The sequence below is a fragment of the Lampetra fluviatilis genome, chromosome 33 (genome assembly GCF_964198595.1).
Source record: "Lampetra fluviatilis chromosome 33, kcLamFluv1.1, whole genome shotgun sequence".
Classification (NCBI taxonomy): Eukaryota; Metazoa; Chordata; class Hyperoartia; order Petromyzontiformes; family Petromyzontidae; genus Lampetra; species Lampetra fluviatilis.
In genome coordinates this window covers 11,223,446-11,245,134 of record NC_136307.1, presented here as the reverse complement: position 1 = coordinate 11,245,134, position 21,689 = coordinate 11,223,446, and the positions used below count along the sequence as shown (strand labels likewise).

Genomic DNA, 21,689 nt, shown 5'->3' with positions numbered 1-21,689 from the left:
ACACAGGCACATTCACACACTCGCACAACGTTGTTCCGTCTCACGCACACACTAACATAGACACCAACACCCTCACACACAGCCAGACAAAGACAGCCATAAACACACACAAATACAATGATCCCCCGGATAGACTTTAACATAACAAGACGGTTGGGGTTAAGTGCTGTTTGCGAGCAACTATGAAGGCCGGCATGGCACATGAAGGGGTGGGGGTTGGCCAAATCACTATTTACACACAGCACCAGATACTTGGGGGAGGCCCAGGACCGGTTTAACATCCACCACTCTTATTGATCATAAGTGGAAATCGGAACTCGGGTTAGCACAATGCTAGCATTGTGCTAACCACTGCACCACCACTCCCCGCACTCAGACACACACAGACTCACATTAAGAAAAACATAGACTGTGCCACCATGTGGCTTGTGCCAGGCTAGGTGCACCTTGGGGCCATGTGAACTGTTTTTGGCTCGCTCGCAGGTAACGGGAGAGAACCAGGTGCCATGGCTTGATTTACTAGACTGACTGGCTGATGCACCACAAGTGTGCTCCCTGCTTTGCAAATTCCCTGCGTTCTAGCCGCTCGTTTATTGTGAGCATCGCTCATCTGCCCTCCATTGTTGCAGGAGGGCGGCTGCCTCCAACTGCCCAGGAGCGTCCTTCACGAGCCTCCTCCACATATGCCAATCTTGACACACTCAAACACAGCCATACACAAAGACACGCACGTAAATAGATCAACAGTCAGACACACTGCGACAAAAAAGACATCAAAACACTCACAGCCACTCATAACAGCCGCCACTAAGTGGTGGTGATGTCAACCACAGCGCTTGTGCCAGGCTAGGTGCACTTTGGGGCCACGCAAAATGACGGAGGCTCGAGGGCAAGAGGTCACGGGGCAGACCCATGTGTTTTGGGTTGACTGATGCACCACCTGTGCCCCCCCTCCCACTGTGTCAACCTGTTGCGTCTTTGCCGCTCTACCCTCCGTTGTTGTTGCTGGAGGGCAACTGCCGCAGTACGCAAACACTCACAAAATCACACATAATCACACACGTACAAAGATGTTTGTCTCAACCACACAATTACTCACAAACCTTTTGGGGCACGTGCCAACCCAGTGGCGATGTTTACAAATCGCACCAGGTACTAACTTGAGACTGAGTCGACCTAGGGGAGGCCCAGGACTGGTTCAGATTATGATCACCGGTGTTGGCTGTGACGAGGAATCGAACTCAGGTTGTCGGATTTGGGGTTGTCGGATTTGTAGGGTAGCGTGCTAACTACTGCACTACCACTTTCCACACTCACACATAGCCATATAAACACAAATATCCCCCCCTATAGCCTTTAACAGACTGTAGGGGCAAGTGCTCACACAAACACTGAAACACAGCTAGACAGACCGACACTCACAACGACAAACTCACGCACAACAACCGCCATTCGCCACTAAGTTGCGGCGACGTCACCACGGTGCATGTGCCAGGCTATGTGCACGTCAAGGCCACGTGAAGTGTCGAACGCCCGCTGGCAGGTCACGGGACAGACCCAGGTGCCATGGGATGACTGAGATGACTGGCCGATGCACCACCTGTGCCCTCTACCGTGCCAACTCACTAACAGCCATACATAACTCCCACTAAGCCATACATAAACACACTCTCACGAACAGCCGTACACACACTTGAACAGCCACACACACACTCTCACTAACAGACAAAAGACAAACACAGCCATACACATACACGGCTATACAAAGACTAACACCCCCAGCCCCCCCTCACCCCCAGCCCCCCCCCCTCACCCCCAGCCCCCCCCTCACCCCCAGCCCCTCCCTCACCCCCAGCCCCTCCCTCACCCCCAGCCCCTCCCTCACCCCCAGCCCCCTCCCCTCACCCCCAGCCCCCCCCCTCACCCCCAGCCCCCCCCTCACCCCCAGCCCCCCCCTCACCCCCAGCCCCCCCCTCACCCCCAGCCACCCCCTCACCCCCAGCCCCCCCTCACCCCTCCTCCTGCTGGACACGTGCTCTCCCCCGCCGCTCAATGTCGCGGGCACCCACCGCACTGTACGCGGCGCAACGCACGCGCCGCGTACAGTGCGCCGCCAGCTGGCTGCGTGCGGGGCCTGAAATAGCCGCGGGGTCAGACGCGTGACTCGAGAAACAGAACCCCACACCACACACACTCCACACCACCCCACACACCCTCCACCACCCCACACACACCACACACTCCACCACCCCACACACACCCCACTCCACCACCCCACACACACCCCACACACCCACCACCCCACACACACCACACACACACCCCACACCACTCCACAACCCCACAGACACCCCACACACACTCCACTCCACCACCCCACACACACCCCACTCCACCACCCCACACACACCCCACACACCCCACTCCACCACCCCACACACACCCCACACCACTCCACAACCCCACAGACACCCCACTCACACCCCACTCCACCACCCCACACACCACTCCACTCCACCACCCCACACACACTCCACCACCCCACACACACTCCACCACCCCACACACACCACACACACCCCACACACACACCACTCCACCACCCCACACACCACTCCACTCCACCACCCCACACACACTCCACTCCACCACCCCACACACACACCACTCCACCACCCCACACACACCACACACACTCCACCACCCCACACACACTCCACACCACCCCACACACACTCCACCACCCCACACACACTCCACCACCCCACACACACCACACACTCCACCACCCCACACACACCCCACTCCACCACCCCACACACACCCCACTCCACCACCCCACACACACCCCACACACTCCACCACCCCACACACCACACACACACCACCACACACACCCCACACCACTCCACAACCCCACAGACACCCCACACACACTCCACTCCACCACCCCACACACACCCCACTCCACCACCCCACACACACCCCACACACCCCACTCCACCACCCCACACACACCCCACACCACTCCACAACCCCACAGACACCCCACACACACCCCACTCCACCACCCCACACACCACTCCACTCCACCACCCCACACACACTCCACTCCACCACCCCACACACACTCCACCACCCCACACACACTCCACCACCCCACACACACCACACAAACCCCACACACACACCACTCCACCACCCCACACACACCACCCCACACACACACCACTCCACACACACACCACTCCACTACACCACCCCACACACACTCCACTCCACCACCCCACACACACACCACTCCACCACCCCACACACACTCCACTCCACCACCCCACACACACACCACTCCACCACCCCACACACACACCACTCCACCACCCCACACACACCACTCCACTCCACCACCCCACACACCCCACACAGACTCCACTCCACCACCCCACACACTCCACCCCACTCCACCACCCCACACTCCACTCCACCACCCCACACACACTCTACTCCACCACCCCACACACACTCCACTCCACCACCCCACACACACCACTCCACTCCACCACCCCACACAGACTCCACTCCACCACCCCACACACTCCACCCCACTCCACCACCCCACACACACTCCACCACCCCACACACACTCCACTCCACCACCCCACACACTCCACCCCACACACACCCCACACACACTCCACTCCACCACCCCACAAACAACCCACACACACCACACACACCCCACTCCACCACCCCACACACACACCACTCCACTACCCCACACACACCACTCCACCACCCCACACACACTCCACTCCACCACCCCACACACAACCCACACACACCACCTACAACCCACACACTCCACGACCCCACACACACTCCACTCCACCACCCCACACACACTCCACTCCACCACCCCACACACAACCCACACACACCACACACAACCCACACAGACCACACACACTCCACCACCCCACACACAGACACCACTCCACCACCCCACACACACTCCACACACTCCACACACACTCCACCACCCCACACACTCCACACACCACTCCACCACCCCACACACACACTCCACACACACTCCACACACACTCCAAACACACCCGACACACACCCCACACACACTCCACTCCACCACCCCACACACACCCCACACCGCCACCTCCACCAACAATTCCACTCCCCCTTGGCCTGTGGGGCGGCAGTGCCTCGCTCTGTCCTGCCTTGCCCGCCCGCGGGCTCAACTTTCCCCGCTCGTGTTTCTCGAATCTGTCACAAGCTTTCATGACCGCCTTTGGCGGGGCACGGCATCTGTAGCCTCCGCCACAAATATCTTGACCTCCCCCCCACACACACTCCTCGGATCTCGATACCCTCCTCATTCATGCCGTGGTGCCTTCATCAATGCGAGAGTCCCTCTTTCCCCCCCCCCTCCTGTGGAATCTCCCCGTGTCTCGCTCCCCCCCTCTCTCTCTCTACGTCTCCGTCTGTCACGGACAAAGTTGAGACGGTGGTGAAGTTGGGAACGGCGTTGTCATCGGGGGGGGGGGGGGAGCCCCGTGTCCCACAGCTCACGTGAATTGAAGCACTCCTCTTGATTCACGACAGGCACGATACGCTCACGCTGCCGGTCAGTCGCCACCTTATCGCTCTGCTATCGCTACTGCCATGGGTCACTGTTCACGTCAACTCCGTGATTCATCCACACGTTTTGAGAACTCGGGCCCGGCCAGACTCACCGTTTCATCTCATCCAACCACTGCGTTCAATCACCGCCACACTTCAAGTCACAACACTTTCTCTTTCGGCTTCGATCTCTTTGCGCTTGCAACCCACTTCGTGTCTTTTCCCCAAGGTCGTATAAACAACCTTGCTCGACTCACGGAACGTGTTTAACTCTTCATCCATTCTACATTCGATGGCGCCGTTTATTGCACAACCCATGAAGCATATTGAGAGCCTGTGTGGTGTGGCTCAAGTCACCACGCGAAAATATTCGCAGGAATCAAAACTCGGCTCTCCCAACAAACACAACAGTCCCGTGTCTCTCTACTCGATGGCAATTCACACTGCCTTGAAACTAGTTGTCAGACCTCGGAAGCTAAGCAGGTTTAGGCCTGGACAGTGCTTGGGGTGGAAGGGCGACCCCGTTTAGGGCTCGTGACGACTCGTGGGGGCTGTCTGCACAGTGGCCAGGGCATGCACGGCAAAATCAATTTGTTTCACTGCATGTCAAGCTCCAAAGTCTATATACTCTGCGCTTTCACCAACACGCATTGGCCCGTTGTCCTCACTTATCGATTGAAAACTCATTTCTTTTTTAAACTTCTTTTTGCGTTTAGTTTGGTGGCCCCCCTCCACCCCGCCCGCACCTCCGATGAGCACGCCTGGCTACGTACGGCGCGAAAGAAGTTCAACGTACGTGCACACACTAAAGTTAGGTAGAACACTACGACCCGTACGGAGAGGTCATCATCAAGCAGCTGATTGACAACAGGCTGATCCTTTGTACATGCACAGCACGGCAGAACCACCTGTTCACACACGTGTAGGCAACGTTTTAATGCAATGCACCTCTCGACTTCAGAGCCTGCTGTTTGTATATAGATTTTTTAAAATCTAAAGTACGAGTTGATGACCTACGAGGGCGATCTTGATCTGCTATGGGGTTGTGCTTGTTTGTGCCACGGTACCCCGAGATGCTGAATTGAATCTGCACGCTAAGATGTGCGGAAGAAGGTGGGGGGGGAGTGACACCTTCTCTCAGCTGCTCACAATGTCTGGAACATTAAGTCCCCAGCCACACTCTTCCAATGCCGTCAATTGCACGTTGCCATCCGTATTCCGGCGTGCAAATTGAGTCGCGAAAATCATTCCACGCGGGTATTTTTCTACTTCTTGCGTACTGCGGCAAATGTTGATAGCCACGGGTTCGCGTAGTTTCGCTATGATTCCTCCTCCTACTCCTCCGTTTCAAGAAGCGCTGACTCTTTAAGTTGATTACTGCCCAATAGGTCAAATTCGAGTACAGGTCGTGGACATGAACCCCGATGTCCGTTCCACGATTTGCCCACTCTTCTGTTAAGGGTCATTGCCTGAAACGTCGCCCATTCCATACGTTTCCCATTGAGAGAACCACAGCAGTATTGCTGACGAATGCGTCGCGTTTTCGTCACCACTGCTGCCTGCTGATCGAGGGCCCTCCCCGCCATGTGTGGCTGGTAGGGGGTTATTTTAACTTAAGTGGCCATACTTCACCACTGCGGTCAGCGCGAGTTGGTGTTGGGTGTTGGGAGGGGTTGGAGTAGCAAGAGGGCATTACACCGTCACCTTAAGAGCAGGGTGCTGTTTGTCGTGTTTATGTGTGTGTGTACACAGGGCAACTACACAGCTGCACCAAAGGATTACAGCACCACGGACTGGAGTGAACGAGTTGGTGAATGAGTGAAGTCTGAAAGCGATTGAGTCAATGGTTTGAGCGAACGACTTCGGGAATCGTCGTTCGGGGGGGGGGAATGAGTTGGCTGGCCGGCGTTACCCGAATGAGTCGAGTGCAAGATGAGTGGGGGGGGATGATGCCCATTATTTTAGAGTATGTGCGTGAACGAGTAAGCAAATGCGTAAGTAAATGAGTCCGTGTGAGAAATAAGAGTGAATGAATTTGAGTGTGAATGAGTGAAAGTATGCGTTGGTAAGTGACCAGGTTAGTCTGTAAATTAACTTAGCAGTTTAGAAGTGATTGAATAAAAAAAAGGAGTCCTAGAGAAGAGGATTCGAGGTGAATGACTGAATCCGAGCGAATGAGTTTACGAATGAGCGAATGGATGTGTGATTTAATTAATGTGGGAACGAGTTTGTCAGCGATTGGATGCTAGTGAATAACACAGAGCGAGTGTAAAGGAGTGAACGAGTAAGCCACTTAGTTCACAGGTGAATGAAAAGTTTCAAGAGTATACGTGAATGAGATTACGTAATAACTTGAGTGAATTAGTCCGTAAGAGTGAATTTATCTCGGCCACTGAACGAGGCTGCAGGGACACGAGTGACTTGATGAGTCGAACCGTGAGATAATCTGTGGCTTGGTGAATGAGCGAGTATACATTTAAGTAAATAAGTCACCGAATGAGTCTATGAATGCATGAGTGACTGAATGAGGATACACGTGAACGACTAAGTGAATGAGTCGAGGTGGCTAGACTCGTGTAAAACAAGAACGAGCGAAGGAGCCTGTGGGGAAAATGAGTGAATGCGAGAACGAGTTTGTAAGTGAATGAGTAACTCAATGAACGAACGTGTGGCCGAGTATACGAACACAAGGAACGAATGAGTGAATGAAAGTCCACGGAGTGAATTAATGAATCTCGCTGCGAACGAATTGATGCGGGAATTAGTTTTAAAAGTGTCTGAACGACCCTTCGTGGTGGTGGCGGGGTGGTGGTGGGGTGGTGGTGGTGGGGTGGTGGTGGTGGTGGTGGGGTGGTGGTGGTGGGGTGGTGGTGGTGGGGTGGTGGTGGTGGGGTGGTGGTGGTGGGGTGGGGTGGTGGTGGTGGTGGGGTGGTGGTGGTGGGGTGGGGTGGTGGTGGTGGTGGGGTGGGGTGGTGGGGTGGGGGTGGTGGTGGGGTGGTGGTGGGGTGGTGGTGGGGTGGTGGTGGGGTGGTGGTGGTGGGGTGGTGGTGGGGTGGTGGTGGGGTGGTGGTGGGGTGGTGGTGGGGTGGTGGTGGGGTGGTGGTGGGGTGGTGGTTGGGTGGTGGTGGGGTGGTGGTGGGGTGGTGGTGGGGTGGTGGTGGGGTGGTGGTGGGGTGGTGGTGGGGTGGTGGTGGGGTGGTGGTGGGGTGGTGGTGGGGTGGTGGTGGGGTGGTGGTGGGGTGGTGGTGGGGTGGTGGTGGGGTGGTGGTGGGGTGGTGGTGGGGTGGTGGTGGGGTAGTGATGGGGGTGGTGATGGGGGTGGGGGTGGTGATGGGGGTGGGGGGGTGGTGATGGGGGTGGGGGGGTGGTGGTGGTGGTGGGGGGGTGGTGGTGGTGGTGGGGTGGTGGTGGTGGTGGGGCGGTGGTGGTGGGGTGAGTGTGAATGAGTGAAAGTATGCGTTGGTAAGTGACCAGGTTAGTCTGTAAATTAACTTAGCAGTTTAGAAGTGATTGAATTAAAAAAGGAGTCCTAGAGAAGAGGATTCGAGGTGAATGACTGAATCCGCGCGAATGAGTTTACGAATGAGCGAATGGATGTGTGATTTAATTAATGTGGGAACGAGTTTGTCAGCGATTGGATGCGAGTGAATAACGCAGAGCGAGTGTAAAGGAAGTGAACGAGTAAGCCACTTAGTTCACAGGTGAATGAAAAGTTTCAAGAGTATACGTGAATGAGATTACGTAATAACTTGAGTGAATTAGTCCGTAAGAGTGAATTTATCTCGGCCACTGAACGAGGCTGCAGGGACACGAGTGACTTGATGAGTCGAACCGTGAGATAATCTATGGCTTGGTGAATGAGCGAGTATACATTTAAGTAAATAAGTCACCGAATGAGTCTATGAATGCATGAGTGACTGAATGAGGATACACGTGAACGACTAAGTGAATGAGTCGAGGTGGCTAGACTCGTGTAAAACAAGAACGAGCGAAGGAGCCTGTGGGGAAAATGAGTGAATGCGAGAACGAGTTTGTAAGTGAATGAGTAACTCAATGAACGAACGTGTGGCCGAGTATACGAACACAAGGAACGAATGAGTGAATGAAAGTCCACGGAGTGAATTAATGAATCTCGCTGCGAACGAATTGATGCGGGAATTAGTTTTGGTGGGGTGGTGGTGGTGGGGTGGTGGTGGTGGGGTGGTGGGGTGGTGGTGGGGTGGTGGTGGTGGGGTGGTGGTGGTGGTGATGGGGTGGTGGTGGTGGTGATGGGGTGGTGGTGGTGGTGATGGGGTGGTGGTGGTGGTGATGGGGTGGTGGTGGTGGTGATGGGGTGGTGGTGGTGGTGATGGGGTGGTGGTGTTGGGGTGGTGGTGGTGGTGTTGGGGTGGTGGTGGTGTTGGGGTGGTGGTGGTGTTGGGGTGGTGGTGGTGGTGTTGGGGTGGTGGTGTTGGGGTGGTGGTGTTGGGGTGGTGGTGGTGGTGTTGGGGTGGTGGTGGTGTTGGGGTGGTGGTGGTGGTGTTGGGGTGGTGGTGGTGGTGTTGGGGTGGTGGTGTTGGGGTGGTGGTGGTGGTGTTGGGGTGGTGGTGGTGGTGTTGGGGTGGTGGTGGTGGTGTTGGGGTGGTGGTGGTGGTGTTGGGGTGGTGGTGGTGGTGGTGGGGTGGTGGTGGTGGTGTTGGGGTGGTGGTGGTGGTGGTGGGGTGGTGGTGGTGGTGTTGGGGTGGTGGTGGTGTTGGGGTGGTGGTGGTGGTGTTGGGGTGGTGGTGGTGGTGTTGGGGTGGTGGTGGTGGTGTTGGGGTGGTGGTGTTGGGGTGGTGGTGGTGTTGGGGTGGTGGTGGTGGCCCTTCCGCTCCACTTACTCGCTCGGCTGCGCGTCGACCCCGGACTTTGCGACCCCTTGACCCCCGGACTTTGCGATCCTCTTCGCCCGCCGCTCTTGGCTGTGTCCACTTCGATCGATCCCCACTTCCGTACCAGCTCACCCCCCCCCAACAACAACAACGCTCATGCGTCTTAGACTCCGCGGGTCCGGGGGACACGCCGAGGAGACGCGACGGACAGAGCGAGAGAGAGAGAGAGAAAGGATGAGAGAGGAGGGGGGGTAGAGAGAGAGGCGGTGGGGGGGGGTATTTGTGGGGTTTATTCAAAGTGAGCGAGCGAGCGAGCGACACGCGAGTACCTCACTCCCCTTGCTCGACTCCTTCCTCGCTCGGCCTCGCGCGCCGCGTGGGGGAGGGGCGGACGGTGCCGGTTGGGGGGGGCGGGGCAAAAGGGGCGGGGCATAAAAACGGAGGGGCGGGGCAGGAGGTTGCGTGGAGGGGAGGGGGGTGAGAGACTGACGTCACGACCAAAACCGCCGGAAGTTCGGGCGGTGACTTTTCCGCAAGGGCCAATGGGCGAAGGGCGGCTGTGTCCATGGCAACGAGCTCCGGGAACAACAAGCCCCTCCCACTATCGCCATCGCCCCTCCCCCACAATTGTTGGGGGGGGAGGCGTCCCATGGTGATTGTCAAAATCGACCCATCTCGTTCCATCTCCATCAGATTCCTCTCAGTTTAAATACAGATTCTGATTCTGCCCACAGTCTCGTCATTTGCCCGTGGTGTGTGGCTGCACGTGCCTTTATTTCTCACAGTCATCGTTCCAGAATGTGTTTTATTTGTTTTTTTTTCTGTGACTATCCTTGGGTTGAGGGCGTGCCTTGCCAGAATGGGCTTCTCATTTGTATTTTGCCACTTTATCTAATTTCCTAAGAGATGTTGTGCCCACCGTCATAAATGGTTATCACAATCGATTGAGACTGGAGGAATCCGATGGGATGTGAAGCTATTTTCACAGATGTCCAGATGTTTTGATGGTTGCTGTACCGTGTTTATACAACTTTAAATATACTTTATCAAGGCCTTTCATTGTGAGAGCGTGAATCAACTGCATCACGTTATACTGATGTAATTGCTTCAGAGTTCATAAAAAAAAGCTGGCATAATTAATGGTTATATAATTCGCTTTTGTTTGCTTTAAAAGTCGCATTTACAGTAATTTTGGGGGAGTGGGCTTCACAAAATGTAAAACAACACAATAAAAATATAACACAAGTTACCAATTCACACATTGCCGACGACACCTCACTCAGAAGCACACTTAGGGGCGGATACGATGGACAGTTGGCACCCACCCTGTCATTTTTAGACACCTACTGCTCAGAATTGTAATTTTAAATTAAATCTGAATGACTTAATGATTCCAATACTGAACGCGGCACATACGCGTTGATTACGTACCGAATAAGCATTCCATAATGGGTGTTTCATCGGCAATAGAATCAGTGTCAGGAAAACCCGCTCACGATTCAGCACTCCAGGCTGAAAAACAATTAGCTCCCCGTTCCAAAAAAGGTTCATCTTGGTGTGCCACTGACCCAGCTTGAGAGAGATCTGTCTTGCCATCGCATGCACACCCGCTGAACAAGCACCACGGTCAGGCTATCCCAGGCATCTTGCCCTGAGACGACCCAGCACCTGGAGACGGGGCAGCCACCACTTGCACCCTTCATGCTTCAACTTAAAATCGTGAACCAGCGGTGGCCACTAACTGCAGACATCTCTCCAAGACGGCGTAGAGACACACGCCTTGGGCAGGGGGTCCACTGAGTCTATGCTGGCTACAATGGCAAGTCGTGGTAGTCCCCATCTGTTTGAAATCTTGCCTGGTTTGTAGTTTTTATTATTACACGCTTTTATTTTACTCCGTCTGTTGTTGTTGTTGTATCCTCAAATCTTGTAACTCAAAATTTACCCACTTTCCAATGTGCTATCGACTGCTAACTTGGTATACTTATGTCATACTGATGATAATACTATATTCTATCATAAAAAAGAAAAATTATATATTTTTAAACCATCATTTTTATATGTTATGTTTCGGCTTGGGTCTAATTGTCCACTTTCGGCTTGGGTCTAAACGTTATGGCAAACTTCGAGGCCACTTCCTGGAGTCGTGGTGTTCTGCCATTATTAGTACATTTCATAAAAGCGTGTTTTTAAAAAAGATTTTAAAAAATATTACTTATTAATCCGCATAACCAGCGAGAACCCTCACGCTTGTGCTGATTGGCTTAGACCAGGGGCCGACAACCTGTCGCCCTGGAGACGCATGCGGCTCTTTGAGGACCGCTTCATGACCCTTCTTTGTTGAGGACCACCATCTCGTATTCACCACGCAGTCCATTGCGGCTCTTGAAATGTTGAGGGTTTCTTTTGACCGAATTGGAACAAAAAATAGCTCTTCTCGTTTCAGTTTAATTTATTTGGAATCTCAACAAACAATAAAATTATCGTTATTTTGGTCACCGATCCCTGACTTAGACCAACCACCATTAGCCAAATCGATCTCCCTTGAGCCACCCAACTGGACAAAACACGTGAATTCGCCCTTCCATTGACAAAATACTCCATCACGTGTAAATCTTAAGATAGTTTTCACCAAATACAAACATAACTCGATTGTCGTATTTGAGATGATATCCAAAAGCATCACAAACTCGCACAATAAGGGGCCGTCCATAAATGACGTCACGCACCAGGGGGGGGGGTCAGACATTTGTGACGACGTGTGATGAAGTGGGGGGGGGGGTTGAAAAATGTGACGTCGCATCAAAATGCGCAACTTTAAATAAATATAGACAACACGTTCTACTTAATTAAGTATACTTTTAAATAAATGTTTTCTCCTACAACATCAGAGTGCAGCGCCACATTAAATACGCACTACAATGGCGCAGAGCTTTGTGACGTCATATTTGAGGGGGGGGGTCTGACTTTTTGTGACGCCGTGTGACTAGGGGGGGGGGGGGCAAAAAATCGTCCAAAATCGCGTGACGTCATTTATGGACGGCCCCTAAACCCTGCCCGTGGGTAACATGCGCGTGTCGCACACTCCAATGTGTGCGACATACAATGCGGTATTTACAACGGCACGTGTATTTATATCCATCTCTAACAATTGCTAAAAGGAAAATGATGGTATTGGCCACGGTTCGTGAGTCACCACGCTTACCCTTCCACTGCGGCTCTGCCGCAGTGGAAGCATTGACGCGAGGCAGAGGCGGGCCCAACGGTGATGTCATCACGCTGGTAGGGGGAATTAGGGTTAATGACACCCCTGATCTTCTGAAATGAGCACAGAGCTACTTCCGTTATTTGCCGTGAAAAAAATAAATCTCTCCCCGAGGGATTACTTCATGGGAACAATAAGCTTGTTATTGTAATTCATATTTAAAAAATTCTGTCGCACATGCATTACTTTTACTTTCAAGTGTTGACCCAACCCCTATACATTTCAGTGTTTGTATTGTCAACCATTAACTGCCCCCACCCACCTCTGTGTCATCTGCACGAACAGCCAGAGCCTAAATCACATTACAGAATATGCCTCCACCCAGACACTGCATCTGCTCCGACCTGTCCCTACGATGCTCAACAGCACATAGGATGCATACATGCAATAGCGGCAAATGGCTAAACGGGTTATCATGCAGTTTATACACAAATTCCATTTATACCCTCAGAATTACGTTTTTTGTAAACGCTGAATTTTTCACGAAATCATCTGAATTTTTTAAGCGAGTTTGAAATGTTTAGGGACTGCAATATTAACAATGCCGTATGTCTTGTTGCTAAAATAACATTCCCCATCGCTATGGGGTATAGATTTGTGACGGGGGCATCATTAATTTAGGGCCCCAGAGCCAATGTATTATTCATGGCATCAGTATTTAGCCGGATAATTTATCGTTGGGTTTTCTGTGTGCTGACAATAACCAGGGAGAACTCTGGCATAAACACAACACATGCTTGCAATGACTGCAGGGCACTCCATCCCCACATGCTCGGTAGTATTTGCATAAAATGCACGAGGAAATTTAATCCGAATGATGTCATCGAGGGCAGCGAGAAAAAAAACAGTCAACAAAGAATTGAACGTGGTTTCGCAGACCCAGGGATACTTCTACTCTCGGCGAATACAATCTAACGGAACCCAGGAACACATTCTGAACGTATGATAATATTACAACATGAAACATATACGTACATTTTACACCTGCTTGAGTTGCACACTGTATGCATATTTTTTTGATTGATTATGCTTTATTGGAACAGAAAGCAGATTTCTGATGCATATGGGCCTTGCAGTTTCTCAGGTGGCTTTATGATGGATGAGGATTTCCAGGGCCCTCCCATTAGCCACAGAGTTGGGAATGCATGCATGCCTGCCACCCTTGTGTTTGTTTTCACTTAGTGGTTGCTGTGCGCCCTGTTTTAAATTTAGCCCAGCTTCATGAAACCTGAGCTCTCAATCCTCCTCTCGCACAACACCCATCCTTCTACCCCATTCCCAAAACACAGCCATTTATTAAATCACGTGCATTAAAAATTGACCGCGCACAAAAGAATCCTGGAAATAAATACACGCAATATATTATCCCGCGTATTTTTTTACACGCGGAATAGTTTGTAAATAACGTGTTTATAATAACATGCAAATCTTGTCTTGACATTTGTCTTGTTATTTATATTAAATGAGGTTGCCTGTGGATATTATAATCCCGATTACGATGCGTTTTTTTGCTCTGCCCGAACATGGAAGTTGGCTCACAGTTGCACGGCCACGCTTGTGCAGATATAAATGAGGCCTGACTGCATCTGCCCGAAATACGGTATTCCAGGGGGGTCGGAGTTGGATTGCTGGACGGGCCACCTCGTGACACCCTGCCACACCTCGCTGACCCATGGAACATCTGTATCTTCCCTCTGCGTGGCTGCCGAAAATAAAACACCATAGTAGACTCATCACAGCCAATGTATACAAAGTGGGAAAACAAATGTACATTCATATGTTTGAAATCCTTTTTGTTAGCATGCTTGCACATGCTTGCATGTGCTCCCCTTGCCTCCCTACATAAGTGCCCTCGAAATGCCGAGCTAATTCAGGGATAGCATGCCCCGTTATATTTGTTTTCTTAACAAAATCCATTCATATTTCCACGAAGAAAAATGTAGCCCAATTGCAGCCTTTGTTGTGTTCTATATTATTGCCTTTTAATATTCCCAAAAATAAAAAAGGGTAAAAACCTGACTTGAAACGACTGAAAATTAGAAGATAGCCTCTGGAATGCACAATGCAATGCCATGCAGTGCAAGGAGTGTGATTTTCTTATTTTTCCAATTCCTCTTTTTTATCGGTCTCCCCAAAACTCCGTTATTTGCGGTACACGATAGATCCGACCACGTTATTTCGAGAACGTGCTGTAAACGCGCGCGGGTTGGCACCACGTTTATGGGTAAAGTTTGTTAATTGACGTACCAGAGCAATGCCGTCCCACTGCTTTGTCGCAGATGAAGCAGGAGCAATTGCAGGCCAAGAACCAAGCAGTCACATGGTCTCTCCATCGAGTGAAACGTTAAACGTTACAAAAGGAATGGCATTTCATTGAATCCTAAAAAAGCGCAGTGGAAACGAGAGGGTTTAATGTCAGGATGCTTGGTATTGTTTTCAAAAGCTATCCGTCTCTATGCAGTCAAACACAACAGTAACACTTCCTGTGGTATATCTGTGTACGTACGCACACTTGTAACTATAACTTTATTTGTTTAAACGTTATAATGGTGAAATGTAATTTTATTATTTATTTAAAAAATCCACTAGAATCAGAATCTTTATTTAGATTAGGTAAAGAATCACCCACATAGTTCACCGTGCTGAGCAATATTTGTTTTTGGGATTAGGCCACAATCATTTTAATTCCAAATTTATTTGTAACCCATTTTGCCTGTCCAAGGACGGGTGTATTACTGTAAATCTGAAACTTGCAAGCGAAAAGCAAACCGCGACGTGATATTCATTGCATAAATTCGTGTGCAATTTGTAAGGGCGCGGTGACACAGACCTATTTCATTTTAAGGTTATAATCCCTTGTTCATCATGACGTCCTTTTTACTTTGATGTCTCAACAGCGTGACGGAGATCACGTGACGTGAGGGTTCTGCCTTTGTAGTGAGGGTTGTGAGTTGACGCCGAGGAGGGGGAAGGAGGCGCCTCGGCCCCCCATGTGAAGTGACGTCAGCCACTAATTATTATGAATGGGGGTGGGGGGGGTGTCCATTTGCTAATGATTATTAATGAGGGAGGCTGTTCGATGTGGAGTGACGTCACCTGCTCATGATTATTAATGAGTGGGGGGGTGTCCATTTGGAGGACGTCACCTACTCATGATTATTAATGAGGGGGGCTGTTCGATGTGGAGTGACGTCACCTGCTCATGATTATTAATGAGGGAGGCTGTTCGATGTGGAGTGAAGTCACCTGCTCATGATTATTAATGAGGGAGGCTGTTCGATGTGGAGTGACGTCACCTGCTCATGATTATTAATGAGTGGGGGGGTGTCCATTTGGAGGACGTCACCTACTCATGATTATTAATGAGGGGGGCTGTTCGATGTGGAGTGACGTCACCTGCTCATGATTATTAATGAGGGGGGCTGGTCAATGTGGAGTGACGTCACGAGCGTTAAGGACAGACATTCGTGTGTGATTATAGTAGGTATTAGCCCTCCGCCACCCGAGAAGATGTTCACGTTTACAAAGATATTATTTGTAGGTGCAAATATATTGATCAAATTACGAGCAACAAAGTTGATAAATATTTTCCGCGGCTGACGTTAACATCAACGTGCGATGATGCTTGCCCCGACATGCTTTGAGCTTCACAGTGATGGTTGTGTGTTGGTTGGTTAATTGAGGGCCTCAGACAGGTTCGGATGTCACTCGCCACTGTTAGCCATAGAAGCCACTTGCCCCGCACCTCTGATTAGCGTGTTGTTTATGTCGTTTATTGTGAAAATTCGGTCACCGTTCCTATGATCACTGTTTCATTGCTTTTATGGCTTTATCTTGGTGATTTCGAAAATGTTTTTTGGTTTGGCCATGTTTGTTTGTTGTAGTACGGAGTTAGACTGATGGCCTTAATCTAAGTTGTATTGTGGTTGTTGTTGTTTGACTTGCATCCCACTGGGATTTTTGCACACAGCGTTGGTGTACGGTGCTTTTTCTGCAATATTTTGCCGTCTTTTCTTGGATTTTCTGTTTGCACTTAGTCACATAGTCACTTTAAGATGTTTTCTTGTTCATGTTTTCTGTTTGTTGCGGTTGCACCCGATTCAAGAGCCGAATGGCTCACAGGGCTATACCTAAAAAATGAACTTGAACTTGGGCCACGTGCGGTGCGAAAAGAAGTTCAACATACATGCGTACATAGCACGGTGCGCTAACCACTCCACGCCAATGAAATAATATAGGACCGTTAGAATTCAAATAACAGTACAGTACGCACATATGTAGCAGTAAACCAAGTGTTTCCAAAGTAATATTTTTTCAATGTTGACTTATCTCGCACCGTATATGACCAACCGTGGTAATCGGAGGCGCGGGATATAGTTATTGCATTCAAAACATCTCTATAATGCATAAATCTGTAAGGACAATTCTGTACCAGGAATAAAAATAGCCAGTGAGTCATTCGTCAAAGGCTCTGGCAATAGAATGGGCGTTAGCTCCATGGAGGCAGGGGTAAATATCGACGTAGCTGCGGCATTTAGCATCTCCCAGCCAGACCCATGCAGACACAGAGGCCCCTTTAATGTCGCAGCACGGCAATGAACTTGCTGTCCTCAGGAGCCAGAGCTCAAGGCAACAGAGGCAAGCCACTGCACAGCAGTCTGCTGACTCCCGCATTCACCATTTCCTTTTCCCAGCTGCCGACGAGACCCTCATCCGTGCCTTGAGCACATCCCGACTGGACGACTGTAGCTCTCGCTACGGCCTCCCCCATCACTCACCTCCCAGCATCCCTCACCACCCTCATCCCTCACCTCCCCTCACCCCTCACCTCCCCTCACCCCTCACCTCCCCTCACCCCTCACCACCCACATCCCTCACCCCTCACCTCCCCTCATCCCTCACCTCCCCTCACCCCTCACCTCCCCTCACCCCTCACCTCCCCTCACCCCCACCTCCCCACACCCTCACCTCCCCTCACCCCTCACCTCCCCTCACCCCTCACCACCCCACACCCCTCACCACCCCACACCCCTCACCTCCCCCACCCCTCACCTCCCCTCACCCCTCACCCCCCACACCCCTCACCACCCACCACCCCACACCCACCCCACCCACACCCCCTCACCCCACCCCTCACACCCTCACCCTCCCCTCACCCCCACCTCCCCTCACCCTCACCACCCTCACCACCCCTCACCCTCACCTCCCCCTCACCCCACCTCACCCCCACCACCCCTCACCCCTCACCCCCACCCCTCACCCCCTCCCCACCACCCCACACCTCCCCTCACCCTCACCTCCCCTCACCCCTCACACCACCCACCTCCCACACCTCCCCTCACCACCCTCACCCACACCACCACCCCCACCTCCCCACCCACACCACCCACCCCTCACCCTCACCACCCCACATCCCACCCCTCACCACCCCCACCACCTCACCTCCCCCTCACCACACCACCACCCCTCATCCCTCACCACCCCTCACCCTCACCCCCTCACCTCCCCTCACCCCTCACCTCCCCTCACCCCTCCCCTCATCCCTCACCTCCCCACATCCCTCACCCCTCACCTCCCCTCATCCCTCACCTCCCCTCATTCCTCACCTCCCCTCACCACTCACCTCCCCTCATCCCTCACCACCCTCTCATCCCTCACCTCCCCTCACCCCTCCCCTCATCCCTCACCTCCCCACATCCCTCACCTCCCCTCATCCCTCACCTCCCCTCATCCCTCACCTCCCCTCATCCCTCACCTCCCCTCATCCCTCACCTCCCCTCACCCCTCCCCTCATCCCTCACCTCCCCACATCCCTCACCTCCCCTCATCCCTCACCTCCCCTCAACCCTCACCTCCCCTCATCCCTCACCTCCCCTCATCCCTCACCTCCCCTCACCCCTCACCTCCACTCATCTCTCACCTCCCCTCATCCCTCACCTCCCCTCATCCCTCACCTCCCCTCACCCCTCACCTCCCCTCATCCCTCACCTCCCCTCACCCCTCACCTCCCCTCATCCCTCACCTCCTCACATCCCTCACCTCCCCTCACCCTCACCTCCCCTCATCCCTCACCTCCCCACATCCCTCACCTCCCCACATCCCTCACCTCCTCACATCCCTCACCTCCCCTCACCCCTCACCTCCCCTCATCCCTCACCTCCTCACATCCCTCACCTCCTCACATCCCTGACCTCCCCACATCCCTCACCCCCCCTCATCCCTCACCTCCCAGCATCCCTCACCTCCGCTCATCCCTCACCTCCCCTCATCCCTCACCTCCTCACATCCCTCACCTCCCCTCATCCCTCACCTCCCCTCATCCCTCACCTCCTCACATCCCTCACCTCCCCACATCCCTCACCTCCCTTCATCCCTCACCTCCCCTCATCCCTCACCTCCTCACATCCCTCACCTCCCCTCATTCCTCACCACCTCACATCCCTCACCTCCCCTCATCCCTCACCTCCCCTCATCCCTCACCTCCCCTCATCCCACACCTCCTCACATCCCTCACCTCCCCTCATCCCTCACCTCCCCTCATCCCTCACCACATCACATCCCTGACCTCCCCACATCCCTCACCTCCCCTCATCCCTCACCTCCTCACATCCCTCACCTCCCCTCATCCCTCACCTCCTCATCGACTTCAAAATAAGTTAAACCAATATTTTTGGCAATAAAATGTTTAGCTGGTCACTGCCTAGCCCCCTCCACGTACTCTCTTTTCTATCCCCTCTCATCTCACTCTACTCACCTTCACACACTCCCCTACCCCTCCCCTCACTCTACTCCCCTCCACGCACTCCCCTACCCCTCCCCTCACTCTACTCCCCTCCACGCACTCCCCTACCCCTCCCCTCACTCTACTCCCCTCCACTCACTCCCCTACTCCTCCCCTCACTCTACTCCCCTCCACTCACTCCCCTACCTCCCTCCTCACTCTACTCCCCCCCAAGCACTCCCCTACCCCTCCCCTCCCCTCACTCTACTCCCCTCCACGCACTCCCCTACCCCTCCCCTCACCCTACTCCCCTCCACGCACTCCCCTACCTCCCTCCTCACTCTACTCCCCTCCACGCACTCCCCTACCCCTCCCCTCACTCTACTCCCCTCCACGCACTCCCCTACCCCTCCCCTCACCCTACTCCCCTCCACGCACTCCCCTACCTCCCTCCTCACTCTACTCCCCTCCACGCACTCCCCTACCCCTCCCCTCACCCTACTCCCCTCCACGCACTCCCCTACCTCCCTCCTCACTCTACTCCCCTCCACGCACTCCCCTACCCCTCCCCTCACCCTACTCCCCTCCACGCACTCCCCTACCTCCCTCCTCACTCTACTCCCCTCCACGCACTCCCCTACCCCTCCCCTCACCCTACTCCCCTCCACGCACTCCCCTACCTCCCTCCTCACTCTACTCCCCTCCACGCACTCCCCTACCCCTCCCCTCCCCTCACTCTACTCCCCTCCACGCACTCCCCTACCCCTCCCCTCCCCTCACTCTACTCCCCTCCACGCACTCCCCTACCCCTCCCCTCCCCTCACTCTACTCCCCTCCACGCACTCCCCTACCCCTCCCCTCACTCTACTCCCCTCCACGCACTCCCCTACCTCCCTCCTCACTCTACTCCCCTCCACGCACTCCCCTACCCCTCCCCTCCCCTCACTCTACTCCCCTCCACGCACTCCCCTACCTCCCTCCTCACTCTACTCCCCTCCACGCACTCCCCTACCTCCCTCCTCACTCTACTCCCCTCCACGCACTCCCCTACCCCTCCCCTCACCCTACTCCCCTCCACGCACTCCCCTACCCCTCCCCTCATTCTACTCCCCTCCACGCACTCCCCTACCCCTCCCCTCACTCTACTCCCCTCCACTCACTCCCCTACCCCTCCCCTCCCCTCACTCTACTCCCCTCCACGCACTCCCCTACCCCTCCCCTCACTCTACTCCCCTCCACGCACTCCCCTACCCCTCCCCTCACTCTACTCCCCTCCACTCACTCCCCTACCCCTCCCCTCACTCTACTCCCCTCCACGCACTCCCCTACCTCCCTCCTCACTCTACTCCCCTCCACGCACTCCCTACCCCTCCCCTCACTCTAAACCTCCTGCTATCTGTGCTGTCGGCTCCATGAACCCCGTTCAAGTCCGGGCTCAACACCGTTCCATTTGTTGTTGCTGCTCGTGACTGACCGACTGCCTCTGTCTATAAAATAAATACGTCAAATGTTTCTTACCATGATCTTGAGATGCCATATAAAGCCACATTGTAATCGTACAGAATGAGGTGCTCACCTGTCAGACGTGTTTACTTTACACAATTGCATTACTTGAAGTTGATAGAAACATTAGAAAGCATTTACACATAGCATGATAATCTGAAGGGGCACTATGAAAACTGAAGGGCCACATAATGAATTATGTAATGTATCATGAGCTCTCATAGTATATCCACCCAACTCGCACTGACCAACCCGGTGAAGTTTGATCAAATAGCTCCCATGACCCACAATGCCTGGGGGAGACCCTCATCCAGCAGTAGATTGAGAAAAAGAGCCGTACACGTACACAATATCAGAATACATTACTCAAAATTAGAATTTACTGGCGGTTTCAATGGTCAAATGCCCTTGGGTTGTAGGAATGAGGCTCAATTTCTCTTGAACTGTGCCCTCTGTTGGTCACACGCTGCCACTGTGAGTGGAGAGGCGAGTCCAAACCATGAATGTTCCACACTTAGCACCCACCAATGTTTTGTTTAATAACTGTAAGCATATTAGTAGTAGGTTTTTACCCTTTTAAACTGGTACAAAACTGACACCTTTATTCAAGGCATCATGTTTGCAATAACCACAACACTAGTAGTCAAAAAAGCAAACAAAAAGAAGCAACTCTGATAATGATAATAATAATATGCACTGTCCTTGAAGTTGA

At 53.0% G+C, this 21,689-nt stretch overlaps 1 protein-coding gene across 2 annotated transcripts in view; it reads right to left on the bottom strand.

Moving 5' to 3' along the window:
* The window catches only part of LOC144944072 (protein phosphatase 1B-like), a 30,452-nt gene extending 20,569 nt beyond the window's left edge, over positions 1-9,883 (bottom strand). For both annotated transcript variants that reach the window (XM_078872128.1, XM_078872129.1), the window contains exon 1: positions 9,498-9,883. The gene's annotated coding sequence lies outside the window, so the exon portion shown is untranslated. The remainder of the gene's footprint in view (positions 1-9,497) is intronic.
* Between the last annotated feature and the right edge of the window lie 11,806 nt (positions 9,884-21,689).